The sequence below is a fragment of the Podarcis erhardii genome (genome assembly GCF_964252035.2).
Source record: "Podarcis erhardii genome assembly, chromosome: 5".
NCBI lineage: Eukaryota > Metazoa > Chordata > Lepidosauria > Squamata > Lacertidae > Podarcis > Podarcis erhardii.
In genome coordinates, this window is record NC_138509.1 from 27863542 (window position 1) to 27880833 (window position 17292).

At 43.5% G+C, this 17292-nt stretch overlaps 1 long non-coding RNA gene across 1 annotated transcript; it reads right to left on the bottom strand.

Annotated features, from left to right (window-relative positions):
- Positions 1-4321: 4321 nt before the first annotated feature.
- On the bottom strand, positions 4322-8684 carry LOC309342504. The gene is made up of 3 exons (XR_014156868.1): positions 7548-8684; positions 5851-5967; positions 4322-4655 (listed from the first exon to the last, which is right to left on the bottom strand). It is a non-coding gene; the product is annotated as an uncharacterized lncRNA (long non-coding RNA).
- Between the last annotated feature and the right edge of the window lie 8608 nt (positions 8685-17292).

The following is a 17292-nucleotide window of genomic DNA, read 5'->3' on the forward strand; positions in this document are numbered from 1 at the left end:
TCTTCGTGTGGACTCTGCTTACACCCACGGTACCTTCCCCCGGGGCCAGCACACCCGGCTGTAGGAGCACTGCACCCACCGCTCTGTCTGACACGTCGGTCTCCACTCTCATTGGCTGCTGCAGATCCACGTGTAAGAGTTGTTCTTCCGAAGCAAACGCCTTCTTTAACCTTTCAAACGCTCGCTGTGCTTCTTCCGTCCAGACAAATTTCTTCTTACTGCTGAGACAATCCGTGATGGGGGCCGTTAAGTGGGCAAAGTTCTTGATGAACTTCCGATAGAAGTTTCCGAAACCCAAGAACCTTTGCAAGTCTTTCTTAGTTTTCGGTGGTTTCCATTCCAGTACCGCTTGAACCTTGCTAGGATCCATGGCCAGCCCCTTGTCTGACAACCGGTACCCCAGGAATTCCACCTCTCTGGTGTGAAACTGACACTTCTCCAGTTTCACCCACAGCTGGTTTTCCTGCAGTTTGCTCAGTACCTCTCGTACATCTCGCACATGCTGCTCCTCATTCTCTGAGTACACTAGTACGTCATCTAAAAACGCTGCGCAGTTCTTGTAAAGCAATGGTCCTAGGACGTGATTCATGAACGATTGAAAAATGGCCGACCCCCCCCTGGAGGCCGAAGGGCATAACGAGGTATTCAAAGGCCCCCAAAGGGGTGAACATAGTGGTTTTCCACTCGTCTCCCTTTCTCATACGTATCAGGTTGTACGCCCCCCTTAGGTCCAGCTTGGTAAAAATTTTCCCTTTCCTCACCCGGGTCAGAATGTCATCAATTCTGGGCATGGGGAAAGCCACTGGTTCGGACACGGCATTTAGGGCCCTGAAGTCTACGACCAATCTCGGTTTATCTGTATTTTTTTTGTCCACAAAAAACACTGGGCTACCCCCCACTGCTCGTGACTCTCTGATGAACCCTCACTTGAGGTTCTTGTCTATAAACGCCCTCAACTCCTGCATCTCCCTGTCTGACATTGTATACAGCTTGCCCACTGGCAATTGTGCTCCTGGGAGTAAGTTGATTTGACAGTTAAAGGGTCTGTGCGGGGGTAGTTTATCTGCTTCCCTTTCGCTGAAGACATTAGCCAAGTCGGCGTATTGTCGTGGTACCCTCCCTTGGTCTGTTACTTCCATCCTCGCTAGCGTGGCTTGGGTGCCTACTTGGCTCTCCCTCTCCCTCTCCGTGCAATGTGCCAGGCAATGCGCTGACCCAAAGGAAACCACCCTCTGGTGCCATCCCACTAGCGGATCATGCAGCGCTAGCCAGCTCATTCCCAAAATAATGGGCGCTCCTCCCAAGGTGGCTATATTGAACGCTATCAGTTCTGTGTGCCTTGCCACCTTCATTATCATGGGGACAGTCTGCTGGTTAACTTCTCCTCCCAACAATGCCCTCCCATCAATCGTGGTCACCTGCAGAGGGTTATTTAAGGGGATAGGCTGTATCTGGTGTTCGGCTGCAAACTCCTTACTCATAAAGTTGCAGGAGCTGCCTGAGTCCAATAGCGCCTTCACCTTTAGTGGGTGTCCGTTTGCCAGCGCTAGCAACACCTCTATTACAAGAGCTGGTCTTGGTGGTTCTGGCGTGGGCACATTCACTGTTCCTTGGCCTGGCTGCTGTGCCCTGATGGTGGCAGCCAGGCGTTGGCTTTTACTTGCTCCTTAGCTCCCTCCGCCTCCTCCCCAACAGCTCCCGCCATCTCTTGCCATTCCTTTCTTTGCGGACAAACTCTGGCAAAGTGACCTGGCTGTTGGCAGAGAAAACATTTCTTGGCGCCTTTTCCCTCCTTCTTCCGCCCTTCACTGGGGTTTGAAACTGCGCGCGCGCGCGCTGTTCCAATTTCCATCGGCTCTGCTGGCGGGGAAGGCTGCTCTGGAATCTCTGGAATGCGGAAATCCCTCCAACGCTCCCCTTTCCCTTCCCGCTTCTCCAAGGCTCTGGCCTCCTGGCGTGCTCCTATGGCCAGCGCGGATTTAGTCAGCTGGTCCATAGACTCCGCCCTGGGCGCCCGGGAAAGTTCGTCTTTCACTGCCGAAGATAGTCCTTCTTCGAACAGCATTTGTATCGGTTCCGCTGACAAATCCCAACTTAATTTATGGATCAACATGGTGAACTCAGTCCAGTACTCACGGACAGATCGGTTCCCTTGTTTACACGCCATTAACTGTCTGCGCGCCACTCCCTGCTCAATCTCGCTGTAGAACATCAAATCCATGGCGCGAAAAAACTTCCTTGTGTCCTTTAGGACCTCATTATTGGCTGCCATTAGGGGTCTCACCCAGTGTTTCGCCCCCCCTTCGAGATGGCCAATCACAAACGCTACCCTTGATTCCTCATCAGGAAAATATCAAACTGCAGATTGAGGGCATATTGCATCTCTGTCCTAAAGGCTTGATAGTTCCTGGGATCACCCCCAAACTTCTGCACCAGTCCTGGCACCTTCCTCGAGAGTTGGGTGGCTTTTCCCTTTTCTGCATCGTGAGCCCTCCTCTCCTCAAGCCTAGCCGTTTGCAGAGCTAACTGGACCTCCAACATCCTGTACCTTTCTTCCAGGCTTGGACCGGCTGCAGCTGCTCCCCCTTCTCCGGCTCCGTCTGGGTTGCTCATGATGCCTCTCCTTGCACAAGCTGCTTTCAGAGACTGTCGGATTGCTGTGATGGGATAATGAGCTGCTTGTGCTTAAAAGGGTTGGTCCCTCAGAGTTTGCTCAGCATAGCAAAGCTCTGCCTTGAGCGGAGCCCTTTGGCATGGCTCCGTCAGTCGCTGTTAGAATCCGACAGTGGGCGTCTGCGGAAACGTTTCCAACATAAAAGCTGTTTAACGGAAACGCGTCTCCTGGATTCTCTGCGTGACAGTTTCCGGCGAGGGGTGGGGGTCCCTAAAGGGGGCCTTGATACCTCCTCACTGTTCTCACTGGAAGTATGCCAGAGCCTCCCCTCCGACTCCCTTTCCCTTGGAGCTCCTGCTCCCCCCCTACTGGTTCCCTCTTCTGCTGCAGAGTCTCTCCTATTCTCCTGGAGCCTTTCCACCACCTGTTCTTCCGATGGCAGTTCCCTGACAGCATGCTTTTGATTTATGCTTCTTTTCTTGTTTCATCTGACCTCAGGAATCTTACATTTTATTGAAATACTATTTTCAGTTTAACATATTTGGTAATAATAGACTAGAGGTCGGCTACCTTGTATTTCTCTGTTAGTGACACCCTGAATCTAATTAACTGTTCATTTGAAATGTATTTGCATTTTCAGATGATACGCTTTGAAAAGACAGAATCTTATTCTCCCACATCTGTAGCAAGATCTTAGCCTTAACAACTTTTGCTTCATAGAAAATAGCCTTAAGATAAATTGCAGCAATTTCCCTCAAGGTCATCAATCGAGTAGCAATGGCTGTTAGCAGAAGTTTTCTGGGGATTGATGAGTATGTAGGAGGAGTTGGTACCTTAGTCCACATCTCATTGTGAATATCCAAAAAATGTTAAGGCACTGTTTTTTTGTAAGCAAAAATCTACAGACAAATGAATAGGTAGCTCAACCTTGCAGAATTTTAACCCATCCAGCAAAACGCAGCCTCTGAATATGTGAGCTATGTATCCATCAGACGCATCAGAGGCTCAATAAAACTCTGATCCCCTTTGCCAGCACAAAGACATTTTCTTGTACTAGTTTCTAAAGATGTACATCAGCAATAGGAGATGCTTAGCCCTCTAGATGTTGCTGAACTCCAACATCCTTCAGCCCAGTCAGTATCATCAATAGTCTGGGTTAATGGGAGAGAGGTTTCCTGACCTCACTTTTCAGTTTTCAGGAATTTTCCATTTTCCTGATCCTCTGGTCATGGTTTGGTTTGCTCTCAGTTTTGCCAGAATTTTCAGTTTTTGTGACCTGCAGGTCAAGGGTTTTCTCTCTTTCTTTCTTTCTCTCTTTCTTTCTTTCTCTCTTTCTTTCTTTCTTTTGGAATTTCCCTTTTTCTTACCCCACCAGTCACCATTTTGTTCATTTTTCACATATTTTGGAATTTTCCATTTCCATTTGTTTGCTTCTCAGATGTTCTTTGAATTTTCAGTCTTCCCAATCCACTGATAATAGTTTTGTGCCTTTCCCCCATTTTGTGGAATTTTGGGTATTCCTGACCCTCCAGTCACAGTTGTTTCCTGTTTTCACCTTTTTCTGAATTGTCCGTTTCCCTGAAACACCAGTCACAGTTTTGTTTGCTTTTTACATTTCTCAGAATTTTTGGTTTTTCTGAACTGCCAGTCACACTTTCCTGCATTTTTCACATTTGCGTCAGTGAACTGAGCTAGGTATACCTGTAGACATAGTTCCAGTTCAGTATCTAAAGTGTATATGGAATCTATAACTTTTCTTCAAATATTAAAGGGAAGAAATGTGCCAATTGAATTCTTATAGAACTGAAAATATGCATAGCTTTAATTAAGAACTACACTACCTTTCCATAGTTGTTCAGGTAGAGTTGGAACAGGGGCTCATTTAGTTCAGTATTGTCTACACTGTTTGGTGGTAGCTGTGTAGGGTTTTGGACAGGGAGCATTCTGACCCCGACCTGGAGAGTTGGGGACCTTCTGCATGCCAGGCAGTAGCTCTTCTCCATCAAAGTATGCTTAAAAATGTGCATACAGACCTGATAAACTAAAAAAAACCCTTCAAAAACTTAGTTGATAAATAGAACAAGTTTTCCCATCCAATCTATCCAACTCCCTTTTGTAAGCTAGGGTTGCCGTTCGTTCAGAATTTCCCAGACATAGCTGGTATTCAGTGTCCAGGCAGAGATTGCTCAAATGTCTGGGAAACTCTGGACATATGGCAGCTCATGTCAGAATTGTAGATTTTCAATAATAATAATAATAATAATAATAATAATAATAATAATAATTCTTATTTATACCCCGCCCTCCCCAGCAAGGCCAGGCTCAGGGCGGCTAACAAGCAATAATAAAAACAAGTTGAATGAATACAACTTAAAAACAAGATTAAAATACAACATTAAAATATTGAAAGATTAAAATATTAAAATGCAGTCTCATCACAGGAGGAGAAAGGAATAAGAGAAAAGAAAGAGGGGGAGGGAATCAAATTGGCTCCAAGCCAAAGGCCAGGTGGAACAACTCTGTCTTACAGGCCCTGCGGAAATTAAATAAAATTAAAAATAGCTCACGTTGTTGTTGTTGTTTTTCAAAAAGCTCACCAACTTTCCCCAAAAAAGTCAACAACTTTTGTGTCCGGATTTTCACTTTTTGAAATATGGCAACCGTATGTAAGCAAAGGGGCTCTAGTGCATAGATATCTAAAGACTGGACAGGACAAGCATAGACCTACCTCCTGGGTTAGGTTGTTTTATAGAAATGTTCTTTGCATATTGTAATGTACCTTGATTATTATTTTTTAAAGGGATTTCTGAAGCAGGTCCCTTTGAAGGTGGAGCAAACAGGCTCTTTTGGGGAGAAACTATTCGGGAGAGTCATTTTAACGATCAATGTAACAACCATCCAGGTTGTAACAGACTCAAAGTGCATTGCATCTGCCTTTAAAAATGCAACTCACATCAGCAATCCTGCATTCATTGCCTAGTTAAATGACTAGAAAAGCTAAATGACAGCTGCTCACGCTACTGAGTTTGTTACTTTCTTTGAGATTCATGATCCCATAGGTATAGCATCAGGCCTGCCATTCTCTACAACACATGTTTTTCTCTGTGTACTTAGGAGTATGATTAAAAGTCTATTTGTAAATACATGCAAAGCAGGCTTTCATTAGTATTTGGGGGATTTTTAGAACATCTTGACACATATTCTGTTATTCGCTTTGTGTAATTGTCAGTACATACCTGTCAACATATGGAAATCCAGGCAAACTAAATTGCAGCTTTTCACCTGGATTGAAAAATCCCTCAGCCCCAGCGTTTCATAACTCCCTCTGCTATGGGGAAACATGCTTTGGAATCCTAAAAAAGACAAACACAACTGGGTGTGGTATTCAATATTTGCATTTCTTCTAACTGTATCCTTCAGCATGTGGTCACGCTTTATCTTTTGATTTAATCATTTAATTTTTCTAATTTTCTAAGTTGAAAGCCTGTGACTGACTGCTGTTGAGCATAAGGTGCACTTTAGTTTTCCGTAGGGGATAATTTATTCATTCTGGTATCACACTCTTGTTTTCATTTGCGCAGTCATCTGAAAGTTTTACTGAAGCCTTTCAGAAATCTTATAAAGCAGATTCAACTCATTGATTTTAGTGGGTTTACATCTGAGTAGAACATTGGTCTACTCAGAAGCACATAGGGTGGGGGAAGTCAGAGTCGATCATCCTTCCACTTCTGGGATAGGGATTTTCAGGGTCTGTTGCAGGTGGGGCCCAAAGGAGATGCCATTAAAGGGAAGATCAGGGCTGTCCTATTTTTCTTGGCAAGAGAGTGGGATCCTTGTCCCACTGTGAAGAAGGGAAGAGATGGTGTACACTCGATGGATTGCTTAGAGCCAGGTCCATGGGGAGAGAATGACTGAGAGTAGCCTCTTTCAGGTGGGCAGACTAGATAATGTGTTTATATTGTTGTAAACACACACAAACACACAGTGCTTTTTTCTGGGGGGACGCATACCCCTAAACATTTTGTGAATCTAAGTTTGGCCTCATTGAGGGGCAGTATTTCAATAGGAGTAGCAAAATGAGAGTACCCCTAAACATTTTTTTAAAGAAAAAAAGCACTGTAGACACGCATATGCATACACACACGATGCAGCAATATATAAATGCTTTTATAAATAAATAATTTTTGTCCTTGTGTTCACAATCTGGATTTATTTCTTTTTAAAAGCTCTCTGGTTTTGTGGTGTTTGATTCTAGATTTTTGGCAGTGTGAGTTTCGGTGCAGGCTTTTTCGGCAGAGAGGAGGAATTGAAGAGATTGGGGAGAAGACTTTGGATGCCACAATCTGAAGTGTGATAGGGAGAGGGAGGTATGGCTGTGAGGGGTGAGATATCTGATGTCCTCCCTTCTGGTTTCATTCCCAACCAGGAGTAACCTGGTTACTATAGCAGTATCTCTCTGCCTTGTATTTTTGCTGCTTAATGCTGGACTGCTTAATTATAAGTTTATTCCATTGCAAGATTTAATGACCAGCTAGAAGATGGAGTTTATCATAATTTTATTCCTCTGTTTTGCCCTTTGTCTGAGGAGCGGATGGCTCATGTGTTACAAATAGTTGGGGAAGGCAGAATCTGCTTGAATAGCAACATGAAAGAGAAATTATTTGTAGTACTTTACTTTGCAGATCCTGTATAATAAAATCCACCGATCTGGGCACTGCCATCCAGATATTTTGTCAACAGTAGAAAGTGATAAATTCATCAAATGAATTATTCACTATAAATTTATTTTACACAGCTCTGTTAAATATATAGCTTCCCACCCCTCCACTTTTATTAACTTCTTTACAGCTGCCGTGTTCAAAATGCCAGCGACTGGCACACAATAAATATTAATGGTCCATAAATTAAGGCATTACTCTTCCTGACATCCCACCATTTTTTCAGGGTCCAGTAGAAAAGACATAGGAGGCTGCTTATCAAACAAGAAAGATCAACCTGGAAATAAAGAGAGAGGAGGCATTTTAAAACATTTGATGTATCAAGATTTAAGAATAAGTGTGGAATAGCACGTTCGTGTACCATATTTCCACAAATGTTAAAAATGAAAGCATTTGCTATTTTAATGTATAACTTCATTTAGAGGATGTACATTTATCAGTCAGAACTAAAATAAAAACCAGCCAGATACATTAAACAATAAAGTGCATCAACACTAATTCAGCCCTTGCAGTTTAAGTTAAGAGGTGATCTTTGAATGTCATATTACGTTGGCATCATCATGATGGCACTAGAATCCGTGGGGCACGTTGGACAAATTCATACTGCCAATGCCACTTCAAGTTTCTGAGGGATGAAGTTAGCATGGGGAAGATCTGCGGTGCGGACTCTTTCTATATGCCCTGTGGCATCTTGTATTATCCCAGGATCGCAGGAAGAAGGAGCACTGCCACGGCTCTCAAATGTAAGATGAAAGCCCTTTGTTCCACACGAAATAAATATTCTGATAGACTCACTAACCTATTTGGTGTTATTACCTAGAGGTAGCTTTAGCTTGTGCCTAAAGAGGAGTAAGTGAGGAAAACAAAGGTATAGCATTCCCTGTTAAGGTCAGATGTTTTACTGAAATCAGTTGCACTCATGCACATTTAACAGTCACAGCGATGAAGCCCAAGTGCATTGTGTATAGCAGTAACATTGAAGGTGAGAATGCATGTAATGAGTGTCTTAATGCAAACCAGGCCCCTTTTGAAGGACAGAACCCTGAGGCTTCCCTTACTTTGGTTGTCCGCACAGACTTAGTGCTTTCCTGCCCCACGCCTGCCTTCCTTTGGGAAGAAGATGCGTGTCTGACTGATCACTTTCCTTCCTTGGTTATATCTGATGCTGTTCATCTTGCCTAGAGCAGCAGATGGGATAGTTGCCAATATGTGCACTTGACAAGCAACTAACTTTCATCCATCAGCTAATTAGGAAAATATTGTATTTGTTTAAAAACCAATGAAAAATAAGGAAAGCTTTTCTTTAAAAAGTGACACACACACACACTGCCTCAAAACAATTGAATATCACAGTTTGAACTTGGGTTTAAATTTCAATCCTGCATTTCAGAATTAAAGGCCAAATTTTATCAGAAAAATCCAAATTGCGAAATCTGAAACATTGTCCTTTTGTGTAATCCTCCTAGCTGCTTCCTGCCATAGTGGACAGCAATGTAAACAAGGTCTCATTTCCTGTACTCTTCACTTCTGCCTCCTCATTCTACGAACACCACCCCACAGCGGCGTAGCGTGGGTTGTCAGCACCCGGGGCAAGGCAAGTAATTTGCGCCCCCTAACCCATGGATTTGCGCCCCCTAACCCGTGGATTTGCCCCCCTAACCCTAACCCCCAGATGTTGCGCCCGGTGCGGCCGGCCCCCCCTGCACCCCCCACGCTACGCCACTGCCACCCCAGTCAGGTGGACAGGTGAAAGGCAGCAGCAATTTCCACTCCATCTTGTGTTTGTCGCACGGTTTCCATTCTTCCACATTTCAGTTTCTGTTAACACCTACGTTATTTGTCTTGCTATCCACGGAACTAATGTAATTAATTATGTGGTTAATTTCAGTGCATGCCAATGTCAAAACCAATTCAGAAAACAGTGTAATTATTTATATAACAGTTGCAGACTGAAAAACAATGATAGCGATACCTCTCATATTCTCTTGCATAATTTCCATTCCTGACCTCAGACAAACATGCAAATTGAAGCAATTTACACTCTCATTTCCATTTCCAATAGAATTCTCTGACAACCCACAGAGACATAATAAGGCTTTCTTTCTTTTGCATTTCCAAATCCATCGCTCTATGCACGGGCTCTGTCTAAACGAGATCTTGCAACGGTTTAAGCTAGTTGGTCCAATACCATTTTTATGAGGAGAAAAATTAAAATATTTCATGTATTTGTTGAAAACAGGTGTGTTCCTTCTTAATGAAAGCATTTTTGTCACGTGAAGAGGCCAAGGAAGAGAGTACAAATTTCTCTGTATGTCCACAATGGGAAGCATTCTGCACTGGCTAGAGCTATAGTTTTGAGTTATGAGAAGAGATGAACATTAATAAACTGGGAGGAGGTCAAGGCACCCAGTGTACAAGGTATATTTCTATTCTGCCAGCGTTTGTCACCAGATGCTAGCCCTCAAATAAATCTTGCTTTGAGAAATGGTTGTTAAGACTTGCTTAGATCCGACAGCTGTAAATGTCCCTTGTGAACTATGAAAAAGCAATCTCAATCCAGCTGCTAGTGTTTAGGGCAACACAAAATGAAAAGTGCTGTAAATGACACCATCCCCCCCCCAATAGGTTTGACAAACAGTAGGGTTGAGCTGGCAAATGATAGGGGCTTTTTGTTATTGAGTTGCCAGTAGCAAATGCTGGTTTTTTTTATTGGTGTAGGTTAAACATAAGATTAGCAGCAGTGACATGGAATTATGTACGCAGATCAGTAATTATCCACATCTCCCCAGAATACTAAACTCCCTTTCTTAGGGTGCCTGCAGACTGTCAGTGTTTAGTTAGAGGGATTCAAGCACAAACTGGGAAATTTAGGCTCTCACCATTAAGGTGGATTTAAAGTGCCCTGAAATTGCAGCACAATAAATCAACTTTACAAAACAAATGGACTTTTTGCGTTTAGGAAAGTGATGGGGAAATGCATTGAGAAGTGTGGAACGAACAAGATTAATGTGATGATGTATAAATACCCTGCAAGCAAATGAGGATGAATACATGATGAATACTCACTGTCATAGAGCCTCCACACAAACAAATCGGAACAAATGATTCATAAAGAAAAGCTTTAATCTAACTTCTGCGTAAGGAAATCAGGATGTGTGCTCAATAAAGAGGTCATCTGGAGAAGCCCTTAGTAGCCAGTGGATGCAGATGGAGATGTAACTCTCCTCCTCCTCCTCCATCCAAATTCATCTAGTGCTTTAGACTGTTTAACAGCAGGAATTCAAAATATAAATCTGAAGGTGCTCTAAGATGTCATGCTTTTCCTGCACTGTTACAATATTGTGGTTTTGTCGTCGCTGCAGTGCATAGTATAGTATTTCACCCTGAAAATATGGCTTCTGCAAGTGATTTTCAAATTCCCTCCTTATATTTGTAGGCTGCAACCCTGAACCCATTTACAGTGGAACCTTGGGTTATGTACTGTCCTCCTTACAAACTTTTCGGGTAACGAGCTAACCTGGAAGTAGATGCTCCTTGTTGCAAAGTTTGCCCCAGGATGCAAGCGGAAGTCACGTTGCACGGCGGCAGTGGGAGGCCCCATTAGCGAAAGCACGCCTCATGTTAAGAATGGTTTCAGGTTAAGAACGGACCTTCGGAACAAATTATGGTAAGTTCGTAACCGGAGGTACCACTGTACCTGGGAGGAAGCCCCATTGTACTCAATAGAACAGGAGGATGTATAGGGTTGCACCACTTCCCCATTGGACTAGCTGGCCAGAGGTGGCATGCCAGCAGTAGCTTTTGCCCATAAGGTAGGCTTGCCATATGTCTGGAATTTCCTGGACATACCATCTTGGCAGTGCCGTTTTTGCCACTTTTCCATAAAAAAAAGCTCAACAACTCTTTTCTGTCCGGATTTTCACTGTTTGAAATACGGCAACCCTACCATAAGGCTGATTGCAGCATGTCAACAATTAGACACAGAGATAAGGGTCCAGCCTCCCCTCTCTCCACACTATGGTCCCTGTGGAAATCTCTGCCCCACCCCTATATCTACAATTGCATCTTTGAAAAAAAATCCTGTGATGTGGCTGCAAGTCCCACAATCAATGCAACATGCAGTTAGTTACATAAGCACCTCTATAGGAAGGAATTGACTAGATCAGATAGGTGCTGGCACATATTCCTACATTGCAGGGGGCTGGACTAGATGACCCTCACGGTCCCTTCGAACTCTACAGTTCTATGATGTACTGCTGATAATGCCTCTTTGAAGGATTTGATGTGGGTGTTCCTTATGCTGCATTTTCCTTCTGGTCAGAAATTATTTTTCATATTATCTTTGTTTTGGAAAACTCTCGATATTTGCAGATGCTCACACATTTTTAAATTGTATTCCTGCAATGGAGGGATTAACAGATGGACAACAAAGGTGGATCCTATTAAGCCCTTATGGTTGCAAAAAATACTTCAAAGGCTGGGAGGATAAAAATCACATCATCCACCACTTGGTGGTCTGAAGTTTTCACTGCCTTTTCTATGTTTGAAGATGTACCAGTTTTGTTTGGATATCTGTTTGGACATATGGACTGCTTATATACGGTAAATACATAGGTTTAAGTCAGAATTTATAGATCATTTTTATGTTTAAGATGAGCTGGTGGTGTGTTGTTGTTGTTGTTGTTGTTGTTGTTAGATGTTACATGTACTTAAGCATGCAAAAGCATCTCTTTGAAGAGACAGGGCTTCTTGTGAACATTTTCCAGACAGAACTCTCTTTTGATTTTGGATGCTTTCAATAGAAAAGTTTTTCTTAAAAGCCCAAAGAATGCTATTGTTGCATCAGTCTGTGGGAATCATCTTCTCAGCTAGAAGCCTGATAATTTGGGACAGTGCAATGGCAACTTATTAATGACAGGAGCCCGGATGGGGGGCGGAGAGGAAGGGTCGGAGCAGTCAGAGACAAAGGTGGGAGCACAAGACAGGTTAGAAGTGGGGGAAGAGACTGTTCAGGTGAGTGGTGGGCTGACTGAAACCTTGCCATCCCCTGTCCCACTGTCTCCTAGATTTGGGAGGGGCTTGAAGAGGGAAGAGCAGCAACTTTTTCTAAGCAGGAGAAGTCTCAGGTTGCATGTGTGCTCTCAGACAGATGAGGGTACGTAAGCCAGAGAGGGGGGCATTGTGCCACTGTTGCTCCAGCTGCTCCATGGGGCATGAACCTGGAAGAGTTAAGGCCAGCTAAGAGAACTCTCTCCTTCATGGATCACTAAGATCATGGCCACTGGTCCCATCACCTCCTGGCAAATAGAAGGGGAAGAAATGGAGGCAGTGAGAGATTTTACTTTCTTGGGCTCCATGATCACTGCAGATGGTGACAGCAGTCACAAAATTAAAAGAGGCCTGCTTTTTTGGAGAAAAGCAATGACAAACCTAGACAACATCTTAAAAAGCAGAGATATCACCTTGCCAACAAAGGTCCATATAGTTAAAGCTATGGTTTTCCCAGTAGTGATGTATGGAAGTGAGAGCTGGACTCAGAAGGCTGATCACCGAAGAACTGATGCTTTTGAATTATGGTGCTGGAGGAGACTCTTGAGAGTCCCATGGACTGCAAGAAGATCAAACCTTTTTTTTTTTTTTTTATAAATATTTATTAAAGTTTTTAAATATAAATGCACAAATAATAAACAATCTTACTTCTATCACAGACATAATTTCATGACTTCTTTGGACTCCCTCGCGTCTCCCGCTCCCATTTACATCGTTAAAAGTTTTTTCCAAACAAATTATCAACTTGTTTACAATCTCATGTCCACACATTCAAATATAATCTAGCACTTCTTCCAAAAAGTTTTATATTTTCTTTAGTCTCACTTATCATCAAATTTCAAATCTAATTTAGTGGTGGCCAATTTTTTATAATCTGCAAGAAGATCAAACCTATCCATTCTTAAGGAAATGGTGCTCACTGAGTGCTCACTGGAAGGACAGATCCTGAAGCTGAGGCTCCAATACTTTGGCTACCTCATGAGAAGAGAAGACTCCCTGGAAAAGACCTTGATGTTGGGAAAGATGGAGGGCACAAGGAGAAGGGGACGACAGAGGATGAGATGGTTGGACAGTGTTCTCGAAGCTACGAACATGAGTTTGACCAAACTGCGGGAGGCAGTGGAAGACAGGAGTGCCTGGTGTGCTCTGGTCCATGGGGTCACGAAGAGTCGGACATGACTAAACGACTAAACAACAACAAAGAGACCTCTAGGAGTGTGTGTGTGCTTTGGTTGCAGCTTAGGAGCAGCTGTAAGTGTGTGCATTTGTCAATAAAGAATTAACTATCCAAAATTTGCCTTCCTTGGCTGGTTGGAAGCAGGAGATGGGGTTGGAAGCAGGGATTCAATTGTGTTTGATTTTACATGGTTTGTTATTTTCGCACATTTTGCTCTTACCAATCTCAATTGATATAAGCTGCTTCTGGATGTCAGATGCTATTTCCCAGCTTTTGCTTGAAAGGGGATATTGCAGAACAGCAGGCTTTAAGCAAATTAGCCGTCCACTGTTCCTTTCACTCTCTGGCTTTCTGAATTAGTGTAAAGAAAAAGGAAGAGCTAGTCCAAGCCAATTTTCTAATTTCCCAGCTATTGCCCAAAACTGCACAGGATGGTTGATATGCTGGAGGAGTCTGGTCTCCAGAGGGAGCTCTATGGCCTGTAGTTCTGCCAGAAGATCTAGAAAACTCTGAGGGGTGCTAGGGAAACAAACTAGGATACCAGGATTATTTGTGGCAGGGGTCAGCAGCATGGTGCCTGTGGGTCCAAATGTGTCTATGGTGGCTTTCCATGGTGCCCACAGGGTCCATTCTGCTTTCCCCACTGAAATTAGGCTTGAAAGTAGCATTCTGTTATAGCCAATAGAAGAGGTTTCAATGTGTGCTTCGTTGTGGTGTGTGCTTCTCATGACAATCTCTCCCTTTTGCAAATATGCCCACAAGTGGTTGGTGAACCCTGGATTATGGGAAGCTATTATTGTTAAACTAGTATAAAACCTGTGTGTAGTGTTCCTTTGCTAAGTTTCAAATACATATACCTACAGGCTAATTCTGGAAGTAAATAACCACAAGCATCAGTCTTAGTAATGTGTGGCATCTTGTTCTACGTTGTTGTTCCTGTTGTTAAAACACGTTTTTGTTGTATTCTGCCCCTAAACTGACTTCCACTGTAGAACAACCCTGAAGACTAGACAGGATTTTGTTGTTGTTGAAGATGTCAGTATTGGGTACATATATAATTCCATGGGCAGCTTTTGATAGACAAGGGAGGTGTCATTTGATTAAAAATAATCAACAGAACCAGAGTTCAATGGCGTCATTCCCTTCAGAGAGCGAGCGGGGGGGGGGGGGAGTTGGGGAGCTAGAGGTCTTCAAAGACCCAGTACTTTTGGTTGGTGGACATCATGACAATTGGAACTAGATCAAGTTAGGTATCTTTTCATTCACAAATGTAATTTGTGATATAATTGAGCAAGAGCAATTATATAACAATTATATATGTTCAAGAAATATGTACAAAACCCAGTGCTTGAAATACATCTACAATGCTGCTGCTATTATATTTATCCAGCCGCCGGAAGTGACACGTGGTCAATCCAGGGGATTCCTAAGACCTACATCGCAGGGACCTCCTTCTGGGGGAGTGCCTTCGGCTCTGGCCCCCCTGGGCACACGGACATGGCCATTCCCCCCAGATCTCTTTAACAGAATACCCCAGTGTTTGGAGAGGCAGGCAGGGACTACAACCTCCCCTCCATCCAAAACAAGAGATTCCCCCTATGCTCAACCAGTTGTGATGAATTGCTATGAAGTAGGCAAAACCACTGGGTAAGAGCCAGTTATCCTGTTGGGCAAATTCCTACCCGGCCCCATAAAGAACAGCGACCACTGTAGCCACAGCAAAGTCATTGCCTATCAGGGTAAACCATGGGTGGGTGGGTGGGGGAAAACCCGGCGCAGGAACAAACAGGCTGTGTCCCAGGTGTGGGCTGCTTAAATGGGCAGGGGGTGGATCAGAGGGAAGCCCACCGTCGGCTCCACTGGCTCCGCCCATGTTCCAGTCTGCATCCCCATTTGCCAATGCAGGGTGAAGGCTAAGATCCAGCTCCTGATAGGCAGTGGGGGCACATGCCCCCTCCGCCTATTAGGAAGGGCACTGCTGTTTGAATTCCACCATTGGGGCCCCAGTAAAACCTCTTCTGTCCGGCAATGCTGCCACACCAAGATTGGTGAGCGGACTTCCATAACACATTTAAAAGTGCGTCAGGTGTCAGTCAGCCAAAGGCCTGGTTAAAGAGGAACGTTTTTGCCTGGTGCCTAAAGCTAACTTCCTTTGAGGCATCCCAAAGTGATTTTTATGTATAGGTATATCATATGTCTTACATACAGTTGGTTCATTATAATGAAAAAGCATGGAAATCTGGGAGCACAGTAGCTTTTCATGAATTGAGCAGTAGGAACATACCTCTGAGGAATAGGAAATGTTTTGATTCACTAGCGGCAATAAGAAAGAATTTTATTTTTTTACAGTAGTTTTGGACAGTCTTGAAGAAAGCACTAAGACATCTGCATTTGGGGGAGGGGAACCGTCTCTGTGGCACTGATGACATACAAGATAATTTTAGAACTTGTCTCCACATGGAAACGATGAAAAAACTCAGCTGAACCGTGCAAGGCAGTAGCTTCATTACACTCTGCAATGATTTTTTTTTTATTCCCCGCCCCCCTTGCAAGGTATTCCAGCACTTCATTCTTCTTTGTGATATTATGAGACAGTAGCTCTTTTCTGCGACGACATTAGAGGCATTTGTGGAGTCAGTGGCTTTCAAATTGGGCAGGAGTAGTATCCTGAAGTCTCTCCTTTCTGCTAATGTGACTTCAGCATAGGTACTGCATTTCCTCTGCAACCTTGTAATGAAGTGCAAGGCTGAATATTGACAGGTGAAAATAATATTCTGGTTTGTTGAGAGCTTGCACCTCCGTCACCTCAGTGACTGCTATACTGAATGCCATTTCCTGGTGGCAACAAATATCGTTTGTGTTTGCCTACTTAGTAAAACCGTGAAAACCATGTATTAGTCTAGTTATCATATGTTGCTTCATCAAAGCTAAGCAATCATCATGGGATGAGAGTGAACCTGTACTTTCCCCAATATTCCTCATGTAAGTTTAACACTATGATGAGATCTAGACATGATTACAAGCTGTGCAAACAATGACAGATCTGCACTTTGATGATATTCCTATTGCTATCACTTTATTCTTTGCATTGGAGCAAAGCTTAGGAGCATCAGATATTGCTTTATACTGAGTCAGATCATTAGTCTATACCATAGTTATGCAGGGAGATTTATGACTACTCTCATCATGTTCTGTTTTCCTTATTGCACAGGAAGCTGCCCTAAAGTCAGTCTAAACTAGATGAACCAATCTAGTGCAGCAGCCAACACTCTGGCCCCTTAGGGCTTCAGGCAGGGGTCTTTCTTATCCCTACCTGGAGAAGGCAGGAACGGAATCTGAGATGTTCTGAGCACAAAGCATATGCTGTACTTTCAGTAGAGTGGTGATCCTTCTCCAACATAGTCATGAAGTTGGGATAAGTGTTGAATTCTGAAGTCTTCAATGAGTTACAACCCAAACATTTCCATTTGACTGACATCTTTCGTTATCTTATCACTGAAGACTGTGTATGGTGTGATTTTAATTATTTCTAAGTTACAGTATTTAAGTGGGTAGCTACTTGAGGCTAATATTCACACTGCGGATCTCCTGACATCTGTTTTTCTGTTAAAAGCAGCAGGAGGGCACTATGATCCATCAGAGCTCTCTGGGATATGGGATGGTTGCCCTCTGGTTTCTGTTGGTAACCATTCCCTCTCTGTGCCATTCTTGCTTTTTGCCTGTCAGTTGTTTCT